We start from the raw sequence: 25,342 nt of genomic DNA on the forward strand, positions 1-25,342 counted from the left end.
ATGTACATGAATGCAAGAAGTATCAGAAATAAGGGTGAAGAATTTTTTGCATTGGTAAGTTCAACTTGGCTAAAAATTATAGGCAATCAGTGAGACCTGGTTGACTGAAAACAATATAGTTACAGGGATAGAATGTAAATGGTATTGTATTTTCAGGGAGGATAGAATGAACAGTACAGGAGGTGGGGTATTGATGATGATAGCTGCAGAATTACAAACAAAATTAGAAGTTAAAGAGGTTATTAAGTCTTAGGGAGATGGTTCATTTAAGGCTATCTGGTGTGAGATAGAGGCAAATAAGACAAGATATGTTGTTGGATGCTGCAATAGACTGGGGCAAAGGGGGTCTATATACACATCTTTGTGTACACACAAAGATGTATATGCCATGTATCGGCAAATCAGTACAATGAATCTAGGCTGAACAATTATTATTTAAAATGAACTATGAGGGACATCGATTGGAGGGGGGGGGGGAAAGGAGGCATAGCAAGGTGGAAGAGAGATTTATGCAGTTGCTAAGATATAATTACATGAAACAACATGTTATAGCAGAGAACAAGGGGTTTGAGAGTGTTGGATCTGATAATAGCATCAGAAGTATCTATAACCAAAGTAGACACTCTGCCTACAATTGGGGAGAATGACCATGCAGTCTTGTTCTGGGAAGTTGCCAAACATGTGGAGTTCTCTGTCAAGAAGGGGTTTATGTTCAATTAAAAGGCTGGTGATTATGAGACTTAGGAGTCATCTTGATGCAGTGTCATGGCTTGAGAAGCTACAAGGAAAGAATGTCAGTAGTTCATGGCAAGTGGTCAAAGATTGCTTGAGAGTAGCAGTATCAGACTGCACACCCAAGATCAGGCAGATAAATCAAGTTGGAATTGAGTGGAAGAGTAGAGATACAAAACAAGAGCTGCAAAAAAAAAAAAAGAAAACATTGTGAAGAAAATATAAAAGAAAAAGTGATCAGCATACTCATTAGCAGTGTAAAGTGCAAGCAAGAAGAGTGGTCATATGGTAAGGAAGGCCAAATCTGACTTTGAGAGATAAACAGGCCAAAGTAAATTCAAAAGAGTTTTTTTGTTGTGTAGGAAAAATGACTAAACCAAAAGAAATAGTTGAGTTGCTGAGTGATCATTTTGCAAAGGTGGTGATGTTACAAAGATGTGTATCAACATTGAGGTAAATGAACAGGAGATGTTCAGCATATTAAAACATATAAATGTGAATACAGCAGTGGCATGTCAGCCCGTGTACTATGTGAATGTGCAAGAGAATTGGCTTTGCCTCTGACAAAGTTGTTCAATCTAACTCTCATCTCTGACAGGGTTCCAAGGCAGTGGAAAGGGGGGGGGGGTTAAGATAGTATCGTTGCATAAAGGTGGCACCAAGACAGAGGTAGCAAACTACAGACCAATTAATATATCGGGAGTGACTAAATGGTTGTTAAAGTATTGGAAAAGTTGGTGAAAGATAAAATACAACAGTGGGCAGATACGGATGCAATATTCTATAGTGGGCAACATGGCTTTGTAAAAGGTAGGTCCTGTCTTAGTAAGTAACTTATGCACATTTTATAATAGTGATTATAAAATGATAAAGGTAATGGCATATGACAGAGTACCATATGGAAGACTATTACAAAAACCGGAAAGGATGGGAATGGATATGAGGTTAGTAGTACTGATAGGGGGGATGGCTGATGGACAGACACCAGAGAGTAGTATATGGTGGTGTGGAGTCTAGGACAATGATGATGACTAGTGGAGTACCTCAGGGTTTAATAGGACCACTACTTGTTAATTTGTATATCAGTGACACAGGGAAAGATTTAAGAGGGATATTCAGTTGTTTGCTGATGATGCCAAGATGGGGAGAGCAATAGTTGATAAAGATAATGTAGATATCTTGCAGGACGATTTAAATAAATTGGAATTGTGCCCAAAGTATAATGAACAATTTAATATTGCAAAATGTAAAGTTATGCACTTTGGATTGAAAAGGTTGCATATGGTGTATCATATTAATGGTATTGGTTTGCAGGAAACTGATGATGCTAGGGACACAGGGATAATGGTGGACAAAAAGTTGGATGACATGATGCAAAAGTTGGTACAGCTGAAAGGATTACTTGGATGTTGAAAAACATGCTAACAAGTAAAGATAGCAAAGTTATTATCCCTCTTTATATGGCTATGATTTGGTTTCATCTTGACTACTTGACCAGGTGACCAAATCTAGCACTGATTTGGTCACCTGGGTTTCTTGGGGACAAGGAAGTGGTCGAAAGATTCAGAGACGAGTGACCAAGATAATGACAGGTCTGTGGAATACTCCCTACAGGAATAGGTTGACGGTTTATGGGTTACAAAGTTTGGTTGATAGGTGGAAAAGAAGGGAAACAATAGAAACTTTTAAGATATTAAAGGGGTTTTATAAAATTTATGCAAGTGAAATTTTTCAATGTATGACAAATAGCCAGAGAACAAACCATCCATAGTAGTTGTGTAAGAGTGTGGTTAGTAGGGGGTGTGGATCAGAATTTTTGCATGGAGAGTGGTGAGTGAGTGGAATGGATAGTCAGAATTGGTTGTGAGTTCCCTGATAGCGAATGGATTTAAGGAGAGGTATGATAGGATTTGTGTATATGATGGTGATGCCATAAATAATAATAATATCATAACTTATTAGCATCTACACTGCATGAAGATTCTTGAATATTATAAGGAATAAACTTTTGCAGATGCAAAATAATTGTGAACTAATGCATATAGACCACCAATGTTTATGTCACAATTCATTTTCTTGGCAGAAAACTGCATGAAACAATGGATACTAACTTTCATTGCATTAGAAATGCAGGATACTAAAGACAACACACTAGCTTAAGGTTAAGATGTAGCAGCAGTTGACTCTTGCAAAAGAGGGGCATGTTCATCAAAATGAAACAGTTAAACATTTTTTTTGGGGGGGGGGAAGGAGTATATAATTAAATGGTTTCAATCTGAGTGTGTAAGTATGTGCATTTAAAATGCTTGTATCCTGTAATGTCAGTCAATGTCTTGGGAGGGGGGGGGGGAGAGTGATGTGAGTGCAAACAGTGAATAAGGTAAGGGGTGGTATGATAGATTCATGGTTCTCCCACAAGTTTTATGACACCAAAAAGGTCATGAATAATAATAATAAGCCGTCCACTAGGAGATCCCATACATTTCTGGCATCTCTGAACCACTCTCAAGAATCTTAAAAAATTCAATGTAATGGCTACATTTATTCCTATCAATAAACTCTCCTCTTGGTTCTCAACTTCTAAAGATAAATAATCTCCGCTTTCTCTTCCTGGCATCTCTACAAAGTTCCTTGTAACTATCACCTTTCCTACTTCAGACAAACTCAGCATTTTGTGGAGAAAAAAATTACAAGAACACTAATCTTACACCATTAATGAGAAATCTGGCCTAGCACAACACAGAATTGATATCGATCACAATATCTTCTGGTCTGAAACACATTTATCCCACAGCACTGCTACAAAGTTCTAACATTTGTTTAAGGAGGGCATCATCCGAACCTGAATCTTAATGACTGTTTCTCCTTACCAAAGATATGGGAAAGTATCATTCTAATCAGACATCAATAATAATATATCTACATATATATATATACACACACACACTATCTACCAATAATTGTTCAAACACTCTGTTATTTGAAAGTATTGAACATTCCTGGTTTATAATAACATAAAAACTGATGTATGGATAGTAGGAAGCAGTATTTCATCGTAGAGTTGAATATAAGTGGTATGGCAATATAACGTGAACTCAGTGACTTCGAGGGAGGTGTCATTGCGGGCTGTGATTGGTGGCATGTCCATATGTGCTATTGCTGTTCAACTGAAGCATCCAAAATCAGCGATTGTCAATGTGATTAACAAAGGGAGACATTCTGGTATGGCTAGTGCAGGAAAACACCCAGGATGGCTGCCAAAACTGACTGACAGGGACAGGAGGGTGTTAAAACGGGTGGAATGCAAAAACTGGCATAGACCATCCATGATGAGTTCCAGAGCTCTGGAACTCACTCTGGTGAGCACTAACACTATACAAAAAGAACTCCATTTACTGGGTTTCCATGGAATAGCAGCAGCACACAAGCCGAACATCATAACAACGAACAAGATGGCTTGACTGGCCTGGTACAAAGAGAATGTGAACTGGACAACAGACTAGTGGAAAATGGTACTTAGGATAGATGAATCAAGGTTCACCTGTTTCCAGTCTGAAGGCAGGGTGTAGGTTGGAATCAGCATGGTGAATGCTTGTTACCACAGTGTGTTGTACCCACAGTGGTAACAAGCATTCACCATGCTGCCTCCATACTCACACCCTGACATCAATTTGGTGGTGGAGGAGTAATGGTGTGGGGTGCATTCAGCTAGAGTGGGACCACTGGTGGTTGTTGTTGTCTGTGGTTCCTTAAAGGCAGCACAGTACACATTGATATTCTGGATAATCAGGTGCTGCCTACACTGTGGAGTTTTTATGGAATGGACCCATGTTAATATCAAGACGATACCCATGCCACAAAGCTGCAGCTGTTATGGAATGGTATGAAGAGATGGGTGTTAAACGATTCCCCTGGCCTGCACAGGGTTTTGCCTTCAACCCCATCGAACACCTGTGGGATGAATTGGAACAATAATTGAGGTCCAGAGCAGCACGTCCTCAATCTGTCGCAGCACTCAGTGCAGCTTTGATGGAAGAATGGAGATAAATTCCACCTGATGTCTGCCACACATTGGTGGAAAGCCTCCCGCAAAGGGTGCAAGAGGTGATCAAAGCCAAAGGTGGACATACCTGATATTAGGTTTGCCTGCTGGTAACAAGTGTAAATTGCTAAAGTGTCCAGACAATTATTGGTAGGCAGGTATATTTACATAATCTAAGACTTCTTCTGTTAACCACTTGCACTGTTCTAGTTATACCATCATGCAACTCTTACTATTTTAAATAATTCATTGTTTACATTTTAACTTGTACACCAAGCCTTATGCCACTGATGACATGCAAATTTTAGGATGAAATATCTGAGTATTAAAGTTTTGATACTTTATTCATCCTTATTCTTGTGTCATACATTTATGGCACAAGTGACTCTAAAAAAAATACTCACACTAGGCCATATATATCATGTGACAAATAAACTTACACCTGATTGTACTTACTGTTCAATTTCATCAGGCATCACTTTTGAGTGACATTTTTGTAATAATTGTACTCCTTCCTTCCAAGATTAACCACTGTGAAATATGCTGTCCAATACCACATTTGTGAATATGTTCTCTGTATTTAAGAAATGTGAATGTTTTGCTGTCTCAGTTAATTTCATCATCCTGGTGTTCCAAGATAATAACAATACTGACATCTCTTCTACCCTGACTGTAGGCTCATGGTATATCCTGAACATAATCATGACATTAATAAAAAAATAAAAATAAAATAAAAAAAACATTTATCATTACACTTGTCATCATTACTGCTGTATTTTAGAATGTTATATTTTTAGTGAACAATGCTTCATGAGACATCTTTGTTGCCAAAATTATATCATGCACATGCTGCAAATATTTGTAATGTAGCCTAAAATTTCAGCAGGATCAGTTTATGGATGAAGTACCTTCACAATTATTCTTGGCAAGTATAATTTACGTTGTAACTGCAAAAACATTCCACTACTATCGCTGATCCAAAGTATTTTTAATAAATTAGGTGATATGTTTTTTTTGCTAGTTGTATATGGAAAATATATGACTTCTACAATTCACCCTTGGTATTTTTTATGGATCTGTCTTCCAATAACGAGACTTCAATAAAGGTCAAAACCAGTCTAGGTAGTGACCCTTTCCATTACAGGATGCTGAGACAATTGATGCAAGTCAAACATCGTTTATATACAAGTGCCCAAGTCACGAAGATGAGATACTTCACATTCAATACACTTTACAGTTGGATAAATAATTAAACAAGAATAAAATTTCTTGGCAAGTATAATGATGAAATGTGCATGAAATTGCAGATGAGTTTAGTCTTACCTAACAGGACTGAACTAGAAAAGAATAATTAAATCAAAAGATTAAAAAAAAGTTAACAGCAATATGGTGAGTTTAACAAACTATTTCACAGAACAAGGAATACCTTAGGCAGTCATTTCTGTTTAAATTTGGTTTAGTTGAGAAAATCTTCACAACTTCCTTCATAGTCTTTCTAGTTTTAATCAGTTTCTATGGAAAACTTTGGTATTGTTCCAATGGACTCTGAGTAAATGAAATTATGTACTATGTAAGACTGGGCTTTGTTGTGACCAAAACATAAGACCCCCCCCCCAAAAAAAAAACCATATTTTAAACTCCTGTGTCATATGACAGATTAAGCTTATCCTTAGATGAGTGCAGAAAAGAAGTCTTCTTCACCCATAGCATTGATGTGAAGGTTTGCCTCACACATATACATTTGATATTCAAAAAAAAAAAAACTAATCCAAGAGTGTAGAATACTAGAAATGCAACAGTGACCATGGCTGTGGTATGTTTGCGGCATGTCTATGAGGTAATTGTTGTAAACCAGCTGAAAGAAAGGCTGACCTGATGAATTGTTCACTCACCACAAGAAAAGTTAATTAGGTAGGTCTTAATTAGGCCTAAGTAAAAGCTTCATAATTGGGCTACAAGCCACTGCTATTTAATTTATACATTTTAATGATATGTTAATGATCTTAGGTGGTATGGTAGGAAGTCAGCTGAATAAATTTATATGGAATAAGACAGTAATTAGTCAAAACACTAAATTAGCTGTACATAACACAGTGTTCGAACCAATTTCAGCTTATGGATCCGAATTGGTTAGAAATAAAACACCTGATCAAAGACTAGAGACCTCTGATATGAGAGTTCTGAGAAAGATTAGTGGAGTGAACAGTGGCATCAATGGCAATATCACATCAAAAATGAAGCCATTAGGAAAGAACTTGCCATTGTTGGTATTCAGGAAGGTGTTAGTAGAGCTAATCTCAGGTGATATGGTCACTTAAACAGAAATGGAGAGAAAAGATTAGCAAAACAAGTGTTCTTTGCAAGTTGGCAGGAAAAAGACCCAGAGGAAGACCAAGATGTAGATGGATTGACACAGTAAAAAAGTGACTTAAAAGACAGAAATAAATGATCTAATAATATGGGAGTCTTAACAGATTAATTGGAGGAATATTATTGATCGAAAGTTAGTAATGGTGTAACTTTTTAATGTAGTACTATCCTAATTATCCTGTACACTCCCTGAGGATACATATCAGGAATTTCATTATGAGATCTTAGGTTCAGTTTGCTGACAATACTAAAATCAAGAGGCTAACAGTTAAAAGTGGTGCATGGATCCAAATGGTAGTCAGACTAACATGGCAAACTGTATGAGTATGCACATGGGATGAAAAAATTACAAGTTATGTATTATGATGGAACTGGAATATAAGATACTGATGTGGAGAAAGGGCAATTGTGGATTGGATACTGAAATTTGGGAGACATTACAAAAGTGAGCAAAATAGTTCACTTTTTTCATAAGATCATCTGAATGTTCAAAAACAGTGGTGACAAGTAAGGATAAAGAAATTCTTCTTCTTCTTCATTAAGGTTTTAACATGACCACATCTGGACTACTGTGTGCACATTTATTCTGAATTTCTTGAAGATGAAGTGGTTGAACACATCTAGAGGTGAGTAACTAAGAGGGTGACTTAGTAGAATGCTTACTGTAATGATAAAAAATGTAGTCAATAGGTAGAAATGAGGAACAAAGGCAAAAACATACATGTTTCATGCATAAGCATTTATGCATGAAACATGTTTTATACATACACTAAAAGGTAGAATAAATTTTCAACACACAAATGAAGGAAAAGAAAAGAAGGGCACCACTGGAAGTTGTATAAATTTTTTGCATGGAGCAGTAAATGAAAGAAAGAAATAGGTTGTCAGCGGTGGTTGTTGAAAGTTTTTTCACTTGGTTATAAATTAAATTAAGGATGCCAAGGAATGATATTCTTGTATTAATCCTTTAGCAAGTGTAAGCACACAAAGTTTGCATGTGAAAGATCTTCACAACTAGGCCACTTGTATATACAGGCTAATAACTTAACATTAATAGCCTCTCACTGTTTCAAATCAATCCACTGTTCATGTTCTACCTTGTAATTAACTATCCTTTCCACTGATGATGGCCCATAATATTCAGGCTAAAATATATTACTTTAAATAAATATTATTTACTTATTTCCTTGTGTTTTCATGTGAATTAAAGAAATGGTAATATGGAAAATTTACCAGCTACTACAGTTGTATAAATGTTCTACTATGTTGTCTTACTAGCACAATGCTAGCAAGACAACAGTAGAAGTTTAATACTCAATAAATATTGCATGAGTGAATTCCAGTTTGCACAAAACAGTGCTGAGTATAAAAGCAGAGGAAGACAGAAGAAAGAAGTTGATGCATGTGAAGACTATGAAAGAAAAAAAAAAAAACAGATTATCCATGAAGCATGAAAGTAAGAGAACGGAAGTAAATATTTTAGATGAGTTGAATGCATTTCAAGACTGGCTTATGGATATACTGACTTTTCTATTGTTCAAAGGCTGTGTGTAGAAGTAAGAGCTTCCTGCAGTGTTAATTGTGATACAATGGAAGTTGAACAATAATACTAAAAATACCTAACATTTCTTTACAATATTTCCTGATTACAAGCCCCACTCAAGTTTCAGCTAATTTCTTTAACATGCTCTTCCATCTTTCTTTATTTCTTTTGTGTACTTTAATTATTCCAATATGTCTACATCTCCATTATTTATTATTATTATTTTTTTTTTTTTGTATTCCTGTTTAGCTCTGTTTCTGTTTTATGCATTTTCTGCAGCTGCTTCACCTTTTTCATGATGGTTTGCTCTCATTTGTCTCTGGCCTTCATAATTCTCACTGTTAAGTCATTCCTCATTCCTTTTGTTATCAAACATATTATTTCTTAAGTCATACTCTTTATCTATTTTTACTACTGTAAGAACAGTGGTATTCTTAAAATATTACATATCTTATTATACTTATTATAGTAATGTTTTTTTTTTACATAATTTGCTTAATTGATATGTCATATTCTAAACTGCATCTGAAAATTTAGAGACTAAGATTTAAAGACCCACATGTACATTTACTAATTTAATTTAATATTATATATATATATATATATATATATATATATATATTATACATATACTTACTACTGTTTAACTTATTTGTTGAAGATATTTCATATGAACTGACTGGGGATCTTCAAATGTTTGGTGATGATGATGCAAAGTTATGTAGAATTATCAGGAGTATTGTTGATGTTAATTCTCTACAGGAAGATTTGAATAGACTTTTAGCATTGACAGATGAGTGGGGGTTGTAGTTTAAAATTAATAAATGCAAAGTGTTATAATTTGGGATATAGAGATATAGGACTACATACTGTATTGATGGAGCTGTACTTCAGGAAGTAGATCAGATTCGTGATCTTGGAATGATGGTAGACATTGGACTACAGTTCCGAGAGCTTTGTGCTGCCAGTGCATTGCATGTGATGCAAATATTGTGCATCATATCGCTGCTATGATAAACAGTACATTGATACATAGGGATAAGGTGTCAATTGTGGTGGTGGTGCCTCTATATGAGGCATCGGTCAGACCACACATGGACTATTATGCTCAGATTTGGTCACCTAGTTTTCACTGTGATGTGGAAATACTAGAGAGGGGTCCATAGACGAATAACCAAAGTAATATCAGGACTGGAGTGTTGGTTATGAAGAGAATCTGAGGGAATGTGGATTACGGAGGTTGGTGGATAGGAGGAAATGATAGAGACTTTCAAGTTAGTTAAGGAATTCTATCAGATTAATACAGAAGGAATTACAAAATGAGTGGATATTAACAGGATGAAGAACGAGAGGCAATATCTCCTGCTATTGCCAACTACTTCATGGAGCATTTCGAACAGCGTATCTTTGACAACATTACACCCAGACCTAACATTTGGTTAAGATATGTGGACGACATATCTTAACCAAATTTCAATATCTTAACATTTCCAAATTTCAAGCCATCAAATGCTTGAAATGTGGAAAGGCAGCAGGAGTAGATGATATTCGACCAGAAATGCTGAAGTATGGTGGTATAAAAGTCTTACAGTGGCTGCACTGCATAGTTCAGAAAGCCTGGACTGAGGGACGAATTCCCGATCATTGGAGTAGAGCTCTCATAGTACCCATATATAAAAAGGGAAATAAAACTGAATGTGAGAATTACAGAGGTATTTCCCTACTGAGTGTTCCTGGCAAGATCTATGCAAGTATACTTGAGAAACGGTTGAGAAGAATTGTGGAAGAAAAGCTTGGTGAAGAACAAGCTGGATTCAGGCCAAATACAGGCTGTCAGGATCAGATCTTCACTTTACGACAAATAGTCGAGAAAGCATAGGAATATAAATAAATCTGCTACAAGTCTGCAAGATTCTCTGACTAAATTGAATAGCTGTTGTAATAGATATGGTATGAAGGTCAGCAATAAAAAGACAAAGACAATGAAAATAAGCAGAATCATTGAAAATGTCAACTGTGTTGTGAATGGAGAACCTGTGGAACAAGTAAAACATTTCAGTTACTTAGGCACAATTTTTACTGAAGATGGTAAATTAAATATAGAAATAGACAACAGAATCAGCAAAGCTGGTATAGTGGGAAGTCAATTGAATAAATTCATATGGAATAAGAGAGAAATTAGTGGGAACACTAAATTAGCTGTATACAAGACAGTGTTCAAACCAGTTTTAACTTATGGATCTGAGAGCTGGGTCAGAAATAAAACACTTGACCAAAGACTAGAGACCGCAGATATGAGAGTCCTGAGAAAGATTAGAGGTGTGAACAGATGGGATCAATGGCAATATCATATTAAAAATGAGGATATTAGGAAAGAACTTGACATTGTCAGCATCCAGGAATGCATTAGCAGAGCTAATCTCAGGTGCTATGGTCACTTAAATAGAATGGGAGAGGAAAGATTAGCAAAACAAGTGTTCTCTGCCAGGTTGGCAGGAAAACAACCCAGAGGAAGACCAAGATATAGGTGGATTGATACGGTACAAAGTGCCTTAGACGATAGAAATATAAGATCTGATAATGTTGGAGTCTTGACAAGTAACAGACTGATTTGGAGGAAAATTGTAGATAGGAAGTTAGTAATGATGTAAATTTTTCATGTAGTACTGTCATATCCTGTACACCCCTTGAGGGTACATGGCAGGAATTTGATGATGATGATGTGGACGACATTTTTGCCATATGGAAGGGCACCTCAGAAGAACTACAACAGTTTCTCTCAAAAATAATGCACTTCATCCAAGGATCCAGTTCACTCTAGAAGTAGAAGTAAATAAGCTCTTTGCCAACCAGATGGTTATCTACAATTCACAGTCTATAGGAAAGAGACTCATACAGGCCAGTACATCCATGCTGAATCACATCACCATCCTAGTCAAAAGGCAGGTACTATAAAAACACTAGTTCATAGAGCCCACTCCTTTTTTTCTTCAGAATTACAGTATATTAATTCCTGCTTCATATCCAATGCTATAAGAAGTCCTTCATAAAAAGAGCTTTAAGTAGCCGTGCTCCAGCATCCTCTTCAAGTACAGAAGAACCTACACATATACCTATCCCCTATGTACAAGGGGGTTAGTGAACGCATAGATAAGGTGCTAAAACCACTAAATATCTGTGTGGCTTTTCGACCCGTCAGAAATATCTCCACATTCCTAATGTCTCCAAAGGACAAGCTCCCACATCTCAGCTATCCAGGTGTCTACCAGATTCCCTGCTCGTGTGGGTTATCATATTTCGAACAAACAGGAAGATCTGTTTAGGTCCGGTTAGAAGAACACCAGTCGTATATCCAGTACCTTGAACCCGAACATTCTGGAATTGCAGAACATGCCATCAACACCAGACATAGAGTTAAGTGGAACAAGACAAAAGTCATTTACAAAAGTCAGTTCCTAATGGAACCGCTATACAAAGAAACATGTGAAACATTACTTCACTCCCCTAACCTAAACAGATCCGATGGTCTATATCTTTCCCCCTTGTTGGAGATAGTACTTTATAAAGCAGCAAATCTTTCCTAACATATAATTGTATACACATATATATATTTAATTATATTAAAAAATAAAATAAAAATTATTATAATTAAATAATTATTATTTAATAATTAAACTAAATAATTTAAATAATTAAAATAATTAAAAAAATAAATTAAATAAAATAAAAATAAAAAATATTAATAATTAAATAAATTTAGGAAATTTAACCTAAGCTACTTAGCACCTACTTCTACTTAGTTGTAGAAGAAGGTGCCCTCCCTCGATAAGTCTTTGGACTCCTTGGAAGTATCACGTAGTAGTAATAATAATAATATATTTGAGCAGCTCCACAGCTCAGTCATTATAGATGAAGCCCTTTGTGAATATAACAGTTATTGTTTAATTAGCCTTGTACCTGTACTGATGATGCCTGTGATACTCGGGTGAAAATTCTACGAATAAAGAATAATTTACGTGAGTTAATTCCGTTATTATAATAGTTAGTAATAAGAAATGCTGGTTTAAACTATATACAGGCTGTGTGGTCAGAACCTGAATCTTAATGACTGCTTCTCCTTACCAAAGATATGGGGAAGTATCATTCTAATCAGACATCAATAATAATATATCTGTTTTAGAAGTTTTTAGAATGACTGCTATATAATACTACTTCTGTAGCTAGTACAAACTTCCTCTGGTAGACAAAGGTAAAATCGTCTAGATCACTTGCTGTTTCAATACTTTGTTCTCAATAATGCAGTAAATTGCAAAATGACAACAGCATCAAGTACTACTTGAAATCAAAAAAACTTGCTTTTTGGGAGGAAGATTCCCCAGGTCCATAATTTTTAAGGGCCAAGTTAGGTACTAATATAACTTTTTAATATAGTATTGGTCACAGAAACATTCAACTATTCTTAAATGACTGAAAATTTACCAAGAGAATTCAAAATATATAATTTTAAATAGTGGTAACATTTATTCGATTGTCTATTTTTAGCAGGTTAAGGATCGCAATAAATAGCATCCTTGGTTACTAGGTGAAACGCTTTCCCTACTTTCCCCTGCAGCATAAGCGACTGAAGATGTTAACAGCTATTAGCTATTAATTGTTGTTATTATATAAGTTTTGTGTATGCAACTTTTAGTTTGATTTCTCTAGTCTGATATTGTTTATTAATTTTTGGTATTAATATAAAGCAGGAAAGTATAAACATAATTGTTTTATTTATTTATTTTGGAGGCCTGCTAAGAGCTTTTTTCCCTGGACGCAGTAGTGGCTCTTGACGCCACTGTCTGTAGATGATGAATGTTTACAACTATCCATCAAAGAACAAAAGAGATGAAAATATGGTACAGATAAAGGTATTCAGACATAAAAATAATTACATTACTATCTGTGAGTTAGTACATCATTAAGAATATCAATCTGGTTCATATCTAAGCAAGTAGACAGAAGATGTGAACATGTAACACACTATAGCAAATATTCTCACTCAACTTCATTTTATGTATGCAGTTTATGTTGTTCTGTATCTACCATAATCCCACACTTGGCATTTTCAACATTTGATGTATTTCTTCAATACTTTAGAGATGCTACTGACAGGAAGAAATCTAATCATCATGATCTCAGCATACACTTGTCAATTTCAAACCACAGGACACATATAAACATCTTCAATAATGGCACAAACACTAGAATTCTTACTGTAAAATTCCAGTAGTTTAAAGGGGGGGGGGAACAGAATAGCAAGTATATATGTATATGCTGTTAGTTATGTTACTGAAGAAAAAAATAATTTCATAAATTGTGATTACATTTTTTGAACAAATTAAGTTTTGACTGAATTCAGTTAACTAGTTAGTTACTTTCTCTTCTCTCTCATTTTCTCTAATCTAAATGTCCTTGAAGCGCATCCATAGGGAAATGGAAGGATGATGGTACGTTGCACCCTTCAACTGGAAAAGGCCTAAGTTCAATTTTCGTTGTGACAAGAGAAATCTTTATATGGGCTTTTTCAGTTGAAGGTGAGTTAACCAATCTCATACAGAGTAGTAGGATTTTTTCTCCCAGAAACTTGAGTTTTTCATCCCACATACAGACAAATCGGCCTTGCAAACAGACGCAATTTACAGACAAAAAAATATCACATACAAAGCAGTGATGGGTAGTAGATGATGATGGTTGTGGCAGTTTGGTGTGGTTGGCAATCGTGGTGGAGGCAGAAAGTTGTAGAAGAAGGTGCCCTCCCTCGATGAGTCTTTGGACTCCTTGGAGGTGTCACGTAGTAGTAATAATAATAATATATTTGAGAGCCTCCATAGCTCAGCCATTATAGACGAAGCCCTTTTGGTCGGAAAGATCTGGGTTTGATTCCTATCAGTGAAGTGAGGAACCTTTATCATCACTTCGCTGATAAGGGATTTTGATGAAAGGTTAGTTAGCCAGTCACATACAAAAGGTAGGGGGTTTTTTCACCCAGAAACTCAGGTTTTTCGTTCCCCAGAATAGGCAAACCGGCCCCGTGAACACACCGGGAGGCATAGGGCTAACCACCTTATTCTCGTTATGGTTGCAGTTGTGATGTCTAAAAATAACCTCGACGCTGTAAAAGGTAGAAGAGAAAGGATTAAGTAAAGTAAAATATATTTGACTCTGTCTATCATAATCATGACAATATGGTGAATTTTTAGTTTCTGATGCTTGATCTAGTCTTTCATAAAATTCTCTATGCATTATCACCTGTATCACTATAGGGACATACATTTTTAATTCAAGTCTGGTATTTAATTTTATAATTATTATTACATCAGTTCCTGCTTGTTCACATTTTCTATCTTCATCATCAATTTCTTGAGATGCACCCTCAGGTAACTATGACAGCACAACATAAGTTTACATAATTCATAATTTCCTTTCAACAATTTTTTTCCAAATTAAGCTTACTTCTCAGCATGCCAATACTGTTGTATCTAACATTTCGTCCTATTAAAAACCTTATTAAAGACAGTTCTGACTGAATCAAGCTTAGAGAGTGGCCCTGTTCACACATTCTTGAATGCCAACATTGTCAAGTTCTTTCCTAATATCCCACTTTTTAATGTTATTTTGCCAATGATGTCATCTATTCATGCCCATAATTTTTCTCAGAACTCATCAAATGATCAATTTGATGAGTTCTAAGAAAAACTCATCAATTGATCAAATGCTTTATTTCTAACTCAACTCTCAGATCCATAACTTAAAATTAGTTGGAATGCTGTCTTGTGTACTGCTGGTTAATGTTTTGGCTAATTTCTCTCTTATTCCATATAAATTTATTCAACTGAACTGCCCACCATACCAGATTCAATTGTCTATTTCTAGATTTAACTAATTCAGGTCCCCAATTTTTTTCAGAATTCTCATATCTGTGATCTCGAATCTTTGATTAAATGCTTTATTTCCAACCCAACTTTCAAATACATAACTTAAAATTGGTTGAACACTGTCCTATATACTGCTAGCTAGTGTTTTGGCTAATTTCTTTCCTATTCTGTAAAAATTTATTCTGTTGTCTATCTCTAATAACTTCCCTTCTTCACTAAAGCCTGTGCCTAAATAGCTGAAATCTTTTACTTGTTCTATAGTCTCTCCATTCAGAAGGCATTCTATGTTCCAGCCTATTTTTAAAGTTTTGGTCTTCTTATTGATGATTTTCATACCAAATTTGTTACAACTGTTATTCAATTTAGTTAGAGAATCTGTAGACTTGACCTGAATGTATTTACAACATCATCTGCATAGAGCAAAGAGCTAAGTTTGATACCTCTAATTCTAATATCAGGTTTGATGCCACTTTCTTTCATAATGTGATCCATATAGATCAGCAGTATTTATTCAAACTGTGTTCCTCAGAACTCCAGGGTTCAGTGAGAATCATCCAGGGTTTCCATGGGATTCATTTGAATTCAGGAATATAAATAGATAGTTTTTGTTGTGTCAAATAATTTAATAAATATCTTTTTGATATGAGGATCAAGGCATCTGCCACCCATTCCCAGAAGTGTGAAAATGTAATACCTTCAGTTGTAATACTGAGTTGAGTGGATCATCCATTTCTAGTTATGATTGACTGACACTAGGTCAGTCAATCATAACTAGAAATGCAAAGCATCAAATTAAGTGACTTAGTGTATGTGTAGTGAAATAAACTTAACATATAGTGAAAAGCAAAGTTCACTGACAGAAACAGTGCATAATGGGAACGCAATTTGCATTACAAGTCCAGATATTGCTCCCTACATATTTTTCAAGCAGTTGTTGTTGGTTAGCTAAATGTGACAGTTTACTTTTATGATCACATTGAAATTGTAAGATCTTCATTGCTTTATGTCATTTAAAAGAGGTGTGTGTGACAAGGTAAAGTCTTCATTCATATTAATTTATTTATCAAATGGAATATATTTTGTGACTGATGATAATTAAAAACTAATTAAAGAATTTAAAAGGACCCAATACAACTACAGATTCAATGCTTCTTCCAGTTTGTTCATAAGATTCAAGCAGCGTTTTGCACTACATAATGCAAAAATGTATGGTGAATCTGCAAGTTTCGATGAGAAGGCTGCCAAGGAGTTTGTGGAGAAATTAGATAAAATTATTACGGAGGAAAATAATTTGCCACAGCAAATATTTAATATGGATGAGATCTCCTTGTTTTGGAAAAAAATGCCCGAAAGGACATTCATTCACGAAAAGCTAAAATCTATGCCTGGTTTCAAAGCTCTTAAAGACCATGTTACGATTCTGTTAGGGGATAATGTGGCTGGATATAAAGTGAAAGCATTTGTGATATGGCACAGTGAGAATCCATGAGCCTTCAAAAACATTAGGAAGCATACTCTTCCAGTTCATTAGCAAAGATATAAAAAGTTGTGGATGACTCAAAAATTGTTTGGGATGCCTTAATCAACTGTTATATGAGTGAAATGGAAAGCTATTGTGTGAAAGAAAATGTAGAATTTAAAATTTTATTAATTCTAGATAATGCTTCAGGTAATGTCTTATATCAGTGATATTTACCAAGTTCAAGGTCATGTTTCTCCTTCCAAACACTACGTCATTGATCCAACAATGGATAAGGGAGTTCTTGTAGTGTTTAACGCTTATTACCTACGAAGAACTTTTTCACAAGCCATTTCTACTACTGAAGGAAACGACCAGACTCTCATGCATTTCTGGAAAGCATTCAATATTTATCATGCTATTAAAAATATTGCTGTGGCTTGGGATGAAGTGACCTCTCAATGTATGAGTGGCATATGGAAAAAGACATTAAAAAGGTTTGTGCACGATTTTGGAAGTTTTGAAAAAAATTAAGACCTTTGTAAATTGAGTGAAGAAATAGTGGGCCTAGCAAACAATCCGAATCTCAAAGTGAATGATGATGACATTAGTTCCACTCATAGAAAGGGGCACTTTCTATGAGTGGACCAACGAAGAATTAGTCAAACTGGAGGAACAACATGTTGCAGAAGAGGAAGAACGAGCAAAGGAAAAGGAATAGTTAAACAATTCACAGTGAAGGGTCTTGCAGAAATGTTCTCTGCAGTTAGCAATGTTCTCAAAATGGTTGAAGACTTAGACCCCAATGTTGAACACTACTTATTAGTAGAAAGGAAAGTACACGATGCGTCTGCTTGCTATAAACAAATTTAAGATGAAAAGAAGAAGAGGAATAAGCAAAGCACATTGGACATTTTCATCAAAAAAACAACGTTTACACCAGAAGAGCCACAGCCTGGTCCTTCACATAGGGAAGGTAATGAAGATGCGATTGTGGAGGAAGATTTGGGTGATTATTCTCCTGTTTTATATTGGCGGTAACAACAGTACAGTTTTATAATAAGGTTTAAAAATTAAAATGACAGTATACTTATTACTGTTAAGTCCCAGGACCCTATAACTCCGTTGATTTAATGTATCGACTTATGTCCAAAGTGACTTACATCCTACCAGATGGAAAGGAACCCCGAGGTTCCTTGGGATGACTATATTGGAAAGTCAAGGGATGACTGTATAATGAAAATTCACTACAGCAAGCAGCCTCTTCTTAAATGAAATAGCAAAAAGATACAATATGGAAATCTCCACTTCCAAAACCAAAGTCGTGGCATTCAAAGGCCAAGACCCAATTAGATGCAAAATTTGCATCAATGATATTACAGAAGAGGTTAATACATCCAAATATCTAGGCTACCCCTTATCTTATGAAAGAGAGAAAGACATGCATCATAAAATAAACAATTATATAGGAATAACAAAAACTATTAATCAGATATTTAATCCAAATTTAATAAGCAAGAAAATAAGAATAAGAATCCAGAGCTCTATAGCAGGACCTATCTTAGCATATGATTCAGAAGCCTGGACCATAACCCAAGCAGATAGGAAAAAAAACTGATAACCTCTGAAATGAGATTCATGTGCAAAAACAGCTGAATATAATAGACTAGACTTCAAACACAATAGTGATATCAAAGAAACTTGAGGTGATATATGTTTTAGACTGCATTGATCTTTATAGAGTGAGATGGAGATAACATATAGAAAGAATAAGTGAAAGAAGACTCCCCAAAGAGATACAGATATATCGACCTCAAGAGAGAAGGAATAGAGGAGGGTCTTTGAAACGATGGGAAGAGACCTTAACAGGCCACTAGGTCAATTATTGGAAGGAAGAAGAAGATTACAACATCTTCAAGGAGTCCAAAGACTCATCGAGGGAGTACACCTACTCTACAGCTGTCAGTCTCCACCGCTTAATTTACTAACTACACAAACCACAACTATAATCATCATCTACATCAGCAACATCTACCATCCACAACCATCAGTAGTATTTTTTGTCTGTAAATTGTATGTTTTCTCAAGGCAGATTTGTCTGCATGCAGGATGAAAAACCCAAGTTTCAGAGAGGAAAAAACTGTGCTACCTCCATATGAGAGTCCACGCGGTTAGCCTAGTGGCTTTGCACTTCACAACCATGTGCCTGGGGAAGGAGTGTCCTAGGTTCGATTCCCATCGGAGACGTGAGGAGCTGAAGGATCTTCCTCAGCCATAGCCAAGTTAGCCGGTCTTGGGCGCCAGCAGTAGGGTTTTTTCCGCCAGTTTATCTGGTGTTTTTCATCCCGCAAGCAGGCAAACCGGCCCCGTGAACACACAGGGATACAGCCAAGAATACCTTGAGGCATAGGAGTGACCATTCTATCCCCGTATTTCGGTTACGAAATCCAAGCATGCTTGGAAGGTTGTGGGTCTTAAAGGCCTGTTAAAGCCATTGGGATAGATGGGATAAACCTCCATATGAGATCAGCTAACTTACCTTCAATTGAAAAAAAACCATATAAAGATTCCTCTCATCATGATGAGAATTGAACTTAAGCCTTTACCAACTGAAGGGCACAGAGGTCATAACCTTAACAGTTATGACCAAAAGACTCATTGAGGTCTTTTGGTCGTAACTTTGAAGAATGACTGTCACAGATCATAGTCATTCTTCCAATTACGCTACAGAGGTGCTACATTATGTATTATTGCAACATTTTTGAAGTTTGAAGACCACTGATATAGATGATGAATAACAGTGGATATAATGTACATCCTTGTCTCACATTGATATAACATCAAACCATCTTCCTGCACTTCCTTTAATTCTATCTGCTGACTTACAACTTAAATATACATTATGTATTGCTCTGTATAATGCTCCAATTATTTTGAAAAGCTTTTCTCTGGGTACCTTATCTAAAAAAATTAAGTATAGATCCATGTGATATTCCCATGATTTCTCAACAATTTGTCATAATTTGAAAACCTGATCTCGAGAATCACAGTTTTTATTGTTATTATTATTATTATTTGTCACCTCCAGGAAGTCCAAAGACTCATCGAGGGAGGACACCTACTCTACAACTCGGTCTCCACCGCTCACAATCCACCAACTGACTGCAACTACACCAATGCCATCTACTGCTGACAACTACCACTAGTATTTCCACAGACAATCACAAACATCCATGCCCACAGCAGGATTCGAACCTGCAGCCTTTTGGCTGGAGAGTGGTTAGCATATAGCCTGAACCCAGCTTGTTCTTGTCCATATTTCTAATCCATGATTATTTCTCAGCCTCTTTTCAAGAATGCTTGGATAAATGTTACCTGGAATTGGTTATATTATAAATTAAAGATGCCAAGAAGTTATATTCTTGGTTTCATCCTTTATCCAAGCATAGGCAAACAAAGTTTGCACGTGAAGTAATTTCACGACTGGGCTACTTGTATATAGAGGTTAATGACTTTACATCAGCTGCTTTGGTATCTAATAATGCACATATCCTTACGGACATGTATAATGCTATGCATTTTGGAAACAGCCACTACCCAGATTGGTTTCGACCTTTATTGAAGTCTGATCAGTGGGAGAGAGACCAAGAAGTGATACTAAGGTTGAAGTAATGCAGAAGTCATATTTCCATATACAAGTAGCCAAAAGGTGTCACACCTTACTGCTAAAATACTCTGGATTAGAGATTGACGTTGAAAGTTTTTCCACTTGGTTATACTATTACTTCATGACTTCTGCATTACCTCAATCTTGGTATCAATTCTGGGTCTGGCTCCCACTGATGAGACCTCAATAAAGAACAAAATCAGTCTGGGTAGTAGCCCTTCCCATAATGCACAGCATTATACATGTCCATAAGGAAATGCAATAATGCATTACTGCATACTAAGGCAACTGATGTGAAGTCATTAGCTCTATATACAAGTAGCCTAGTCGTGAAGTTACTTCATGCACAAACTTTGTTTGCTTATGCTTGTATAAAGGATGAAACCAAGAATACAACTTCTTGGCATCTTTAATTTAGGCATAAATTCCTCTGTAATTCTCACATGCAGCTTTATTCATTTTTTATAGATAGGTAATATGAGAGCTTTGCTCCAATAATAAGGAATTCTACATTCTGACCAGGCCCTCTGAATTATGCAGCGCAGTCACCACAAAACTTTTATACCTACATACTTAAACATTTCTGGTCAAATATCATCTACTCCAGCTGTTTTGTTCAAGCAAACCACATTTGGAATGCAAACAGGAGTACATATCAAGTGCTCCTGTTTGCATTCCTCTTGAAAAATTTCTGTCATTCTGTCACTGCTTGTTAAGTATTTACTCCAGACATTTAGGATATCCTTATCTTCAGTTTTTACATCACCTTTATCATCTCTGATTCCTACAGTAATCTTTCTTCCATTTCTAAGCTTTTTATCAGCCTCCAGAATATTTGACCATCTTCATTATATTTATTTTCTATATTCTTACCAAAGTCTTCCCATAACTTCTGTTTAGCTACTCTTACACATAGCTTTGCTCTCTTACATTTTTCTCTGTATTCTTTTAGGGCATCTGTCGACTTATTTACTAGGAACTTGCAGTATGCGTTCTCCTTTTCCTGGACTGCTTCTTTACCTACTTGAGTCAACAATGGCATTTTTGCTTTTTCATCCTTGCAGACAACTTCACCGCATGCCTTCCCAGCTGAATTAATCAATGTTTTCTTTAGAATTTCTCGCTGAGACCCCCAAGATCCGGTTCTTGTTTGAAATGTTTCATTCTTTCTTAATAATGTTTGTATAGATGAGTTCTACAGTTTACCCATGAAAGTTGTTCAACTTTAATTCTTTTTCAACTTTTTTAACATACTGCTCTTTACAATAATATTCATTTTTATCCTACTTAAAACTAAGTGATGGTCACTTCCAATTTCAAATCCTCTGTAATCTGAACGAGCATGAAAATATCACTATCAACAATAGCATAGTCAACGAGGATTTTCTTCCAGTTATATATTTGGTTTAATCCTTTATCCAAGTGTAAGCAAACAAAGTTTGCACCTGAAGTATTTTCAGGACTGGGGCAACTCGTCGTAAAGGTGGTATAAGTTCTCATCACTTGCCTTAGTATCTCCCATAATGCAAAGCACATCTTGCGGACATGTATAATGCTATGCACTAAGGGAAGGACCACTACCCAGACCACTTTCGACCTCATCACTTGCCTAAATATCTCCCATAACAAAGCACATTTCCTTGCAGACATGTATAATGCTATGCATTAAGGGAAGGGCCACTACCCAGACCAGTTTCAACCTTTATTGAGGTCTCATCAGTGGGAGCCAGACCCAGAGGTGGTGATAATAAGGTGGAAGTAATGGAGAAATAAGGTGTGACACCTTTTGACAACTGGTATAGGTAAATATGACTTCTCCATTACTTCTACCTTAGTATCCCCACCTCTGGGTCTGACTCCCACTGATGAAACCTCAATAAAGGTTGAAACTGGTCTGGGTAGTGGCCCTTCCCTTAATGCATAGCATTATACATGTCTGCAAGGAAATGTGCTTTGTTACTTCTACCTTAGTATCCCCACCTCTGGGTCTGACTCCCACTGATGAAACCTCAATAAAAGTTGAAACTGGTCTGGGTAGTGGCACTTCCCTTAATGCATAGCATTATACATGTCTGCAAAGAAATGTGCTTTGTTATGGGAGACATTTAGGCAAGTGATGAGAACTTATACCACCTTTACCACGAGTTGCCCCAATCCTGAAAATACTTCAGGTGCAAACTTTGTTTGCTTACACTTGGATAAAGGATTAAACCAAATATATAAATGGTAGCATACCCAAGTGTAAAAACTTCCATCAATGAGGCTTTTCTTATTGCTTGTGTCTTCTCTACATGTGTACTTATGCATCTTCATGTTGGAACATGGTGTTAGTAAAAACCAGTCCATAAACTGAGCAGAAATCTAACAGATAGCATGATTATTAGCCTTGCCCTTTCCTCCAAATCTTTCCAGAACATTTCTATATGCCTGGGGATTCACTTCCTACTCTGCTGCTTAGATCACCAATAAGTATCACTTTTTCTCTTTGAATTCATTGACTGTTCTTGCTCTCACCACTATTGGGCAATGCATTCCATGGTTCAACCACCCTCTATGCAAAGAAACTACTCCACACCCTCTTGCTCACAGCTTCTTTCCATAACTTCTAGGGATGGCCCCTTGTCATCGCTACTTCCCGCTGTTCCAACAAGCGAAAGAACTCCCCAGTGTCCACCCTGTAACTGCCTCTCAGCAGTTAAAAGTCTTGATCATATCACCTATCCTTCTATCCACCAAACTCTATAGTCCACATTGCCTCAGCCAATCCTCATAACTAACATTGTACAGTCCTGAAACCATCTTTGTTATCCACCTCTGTACCCTTTCCACAGTTAACTTATCCTCTTCAAATCCTGAGGACCAAATTTGAGAACAACAGTCTCTAAGTGAGGTCTGATCAGGGACTTATATAATGGAATGATGACTTATCTGAAGGTCAGCGTCCTTCTCAGTATTGCAGCAATCCTCTGGGTTACCGTCACCACCTTTGCAATATGATCCTTAAATTTCAGTTTTCTATCAATCATCACCCCGGATCTCGTCTCCCCTACTTCCCCCAGTACATCTCCTCCAATCAAGTATGCAGCCTCCCATCGATGTATCCCAAACTTCAAGACTTTACATTTTGCTGCATTAAATCGACACCCCCATTCATTTGCTCATCTGTCTAGTTTATTCAAATCCTCTTGCAGGGCTGCCACATCTGCACTATTACTGATAACCCTTCCCAGCATCACATCATCTGCAAACAACTGAACATCCCCTTGCAATCTGTTGACAATATCACTGATATAAAGGTTGAACAATATAGGTCCCAGTACTGAGCCCTGTGGAACCCCACTTGTAACCTTCTGCTTCCTTGATATTGCTCCACCATACACAATTCTCTAATACTTATCAGACAGCCAATCCTGAATCCAGTTGACTAACCCAACATCTAAACCAATGTGCTGCAACTTAAATATCAACTTATCATGTGGAACCCTATCAAATGCCTTTTCAAAAAAAAAAATGGCAGTATAGGCCTTTCCCTCATCAACTGCTCATGTCACTTCATTATAAAAGGCAATCAAATTACTAAAGCAAGAGTGCTCCTTAACAAATCCATGTTGATTCTCACAAATAACATTACCTTGCCCAATGCTGTATATAATTCCTCACTAATTTCTCCAAGACCTTAACTACTAATGACACACAGAAACTGGCCTATAATTAGACACTTGCAGTCTGCTATCACTCTTATGCAATGGCACTATCTTACCTTCCTTCCTTGGGTACCTTTCCTGCAGCAAGACTTTCACTGAAGAACCAGGTCAATGGTCAAGGTCAACCAGGTCAAGTAGGAAGTGAATCCCCAGGCATATAGAAATGTTCTGGAAAGATTTGGAGGAAAGGGCATGCTCTCAAAACCCGTGGTGAAATACCATCCAGTCTCACAGCTTTACTGACATCCAGAGTACTCAGTATTTGGAACATACTCTCCTCCTGCACCTCTAAACCTTGAATCTGCCCTAAACCTTCTTCTCCAGGATGAAATACTCCAATAAAGTGCTCAACAACTTTATTGAACAACTTTATTTAACTTGAACAACTCCACTATGTTCTCTGCATCAGTCACTCTATTCCCATTTTTATCCCACAATGTCATTCTTCCACAATCATTTCTCTTCCTACTGGCCACATAGCTAAAAAATTCCCTAGGATTTTCTTTGGATCTCAGTGCCAATCTCTTCTCATATTCCAGTTTTGCCTTCCTCACCATACTAGCCACTCTCCTGGCCTGAGTCTTATTTTCTTCATGCATCTGCTCTCCATCCCTCTCCTTATATCTCTTCCATAATCTCTTTTTTCCCCTGCAGTTCATTTGATATTGTTTTTCATCCACTTTACACCAAATTGTGTCTGCTTCTTCACTAGTGGAATACAGTTTACTACTGCTGGTAACAAATATTCCTTCACAATTTCCCAAGCACTAATGATATCCTGGCCTTCCAATTCCATACTCCATGGAATTTCCCCAAGTTGATATATAAGACTGTTATAATCATCTGCCTTATAATTCCACGTACATTTCCTTTTCTTTGATACTTCTGCATGTCTATTCATCTTCCAAGTC

At 36.5% G+C, this 25,342-nt stretch overlaps 1 protein-coding gene across 5 annotated transcripts in view; it reads right to left on the bottom strand.

The window, feature by feature from the left end:
* Window positions 1-25,342, bottom strand: part of CYLD (ubiquitin carboxyl-terminal hydrolase CYLD) — a 451,655-nt gene that overhangs the window by 422,365 nt on the left and 3,948 nt on the right. The window contains exon 2 of one of the 5 annotated variants that reach the window (XM_090407953.1): window positions 9,325-9,443. The exons of 3 other annotated variants lie outside the window; for them this stretch is intronic. The gene's annotated coding sequence lies outside the window, so the exon portion shown is untranslated. Of the gene's footprint in view, window positions 1-9,324; window positions 9,444-17,297; window positions 17,507-25,342 lie in introns of those variants that run through there. One more of the 5 variants, XM_090407952.1, reaches the window with a different exon arrangement.

Source organism: Typopeltis vanoorti, chromosome 18 (assembly GCF_054136105.1).
Source record: "Typopeltis vanoorti isolate ZY-2024b chromosome 18, IOZ_Tvanoo_1.0, whole genome shotgun sequence".
In the NCBI taxonomy this organism is placed as follows: Eukaryota; Metazoa; Arthropoda; class Arachnida; order Uropygi; family Thelyphonidae; genus Typopeltis; species Typopeltis vanoorti.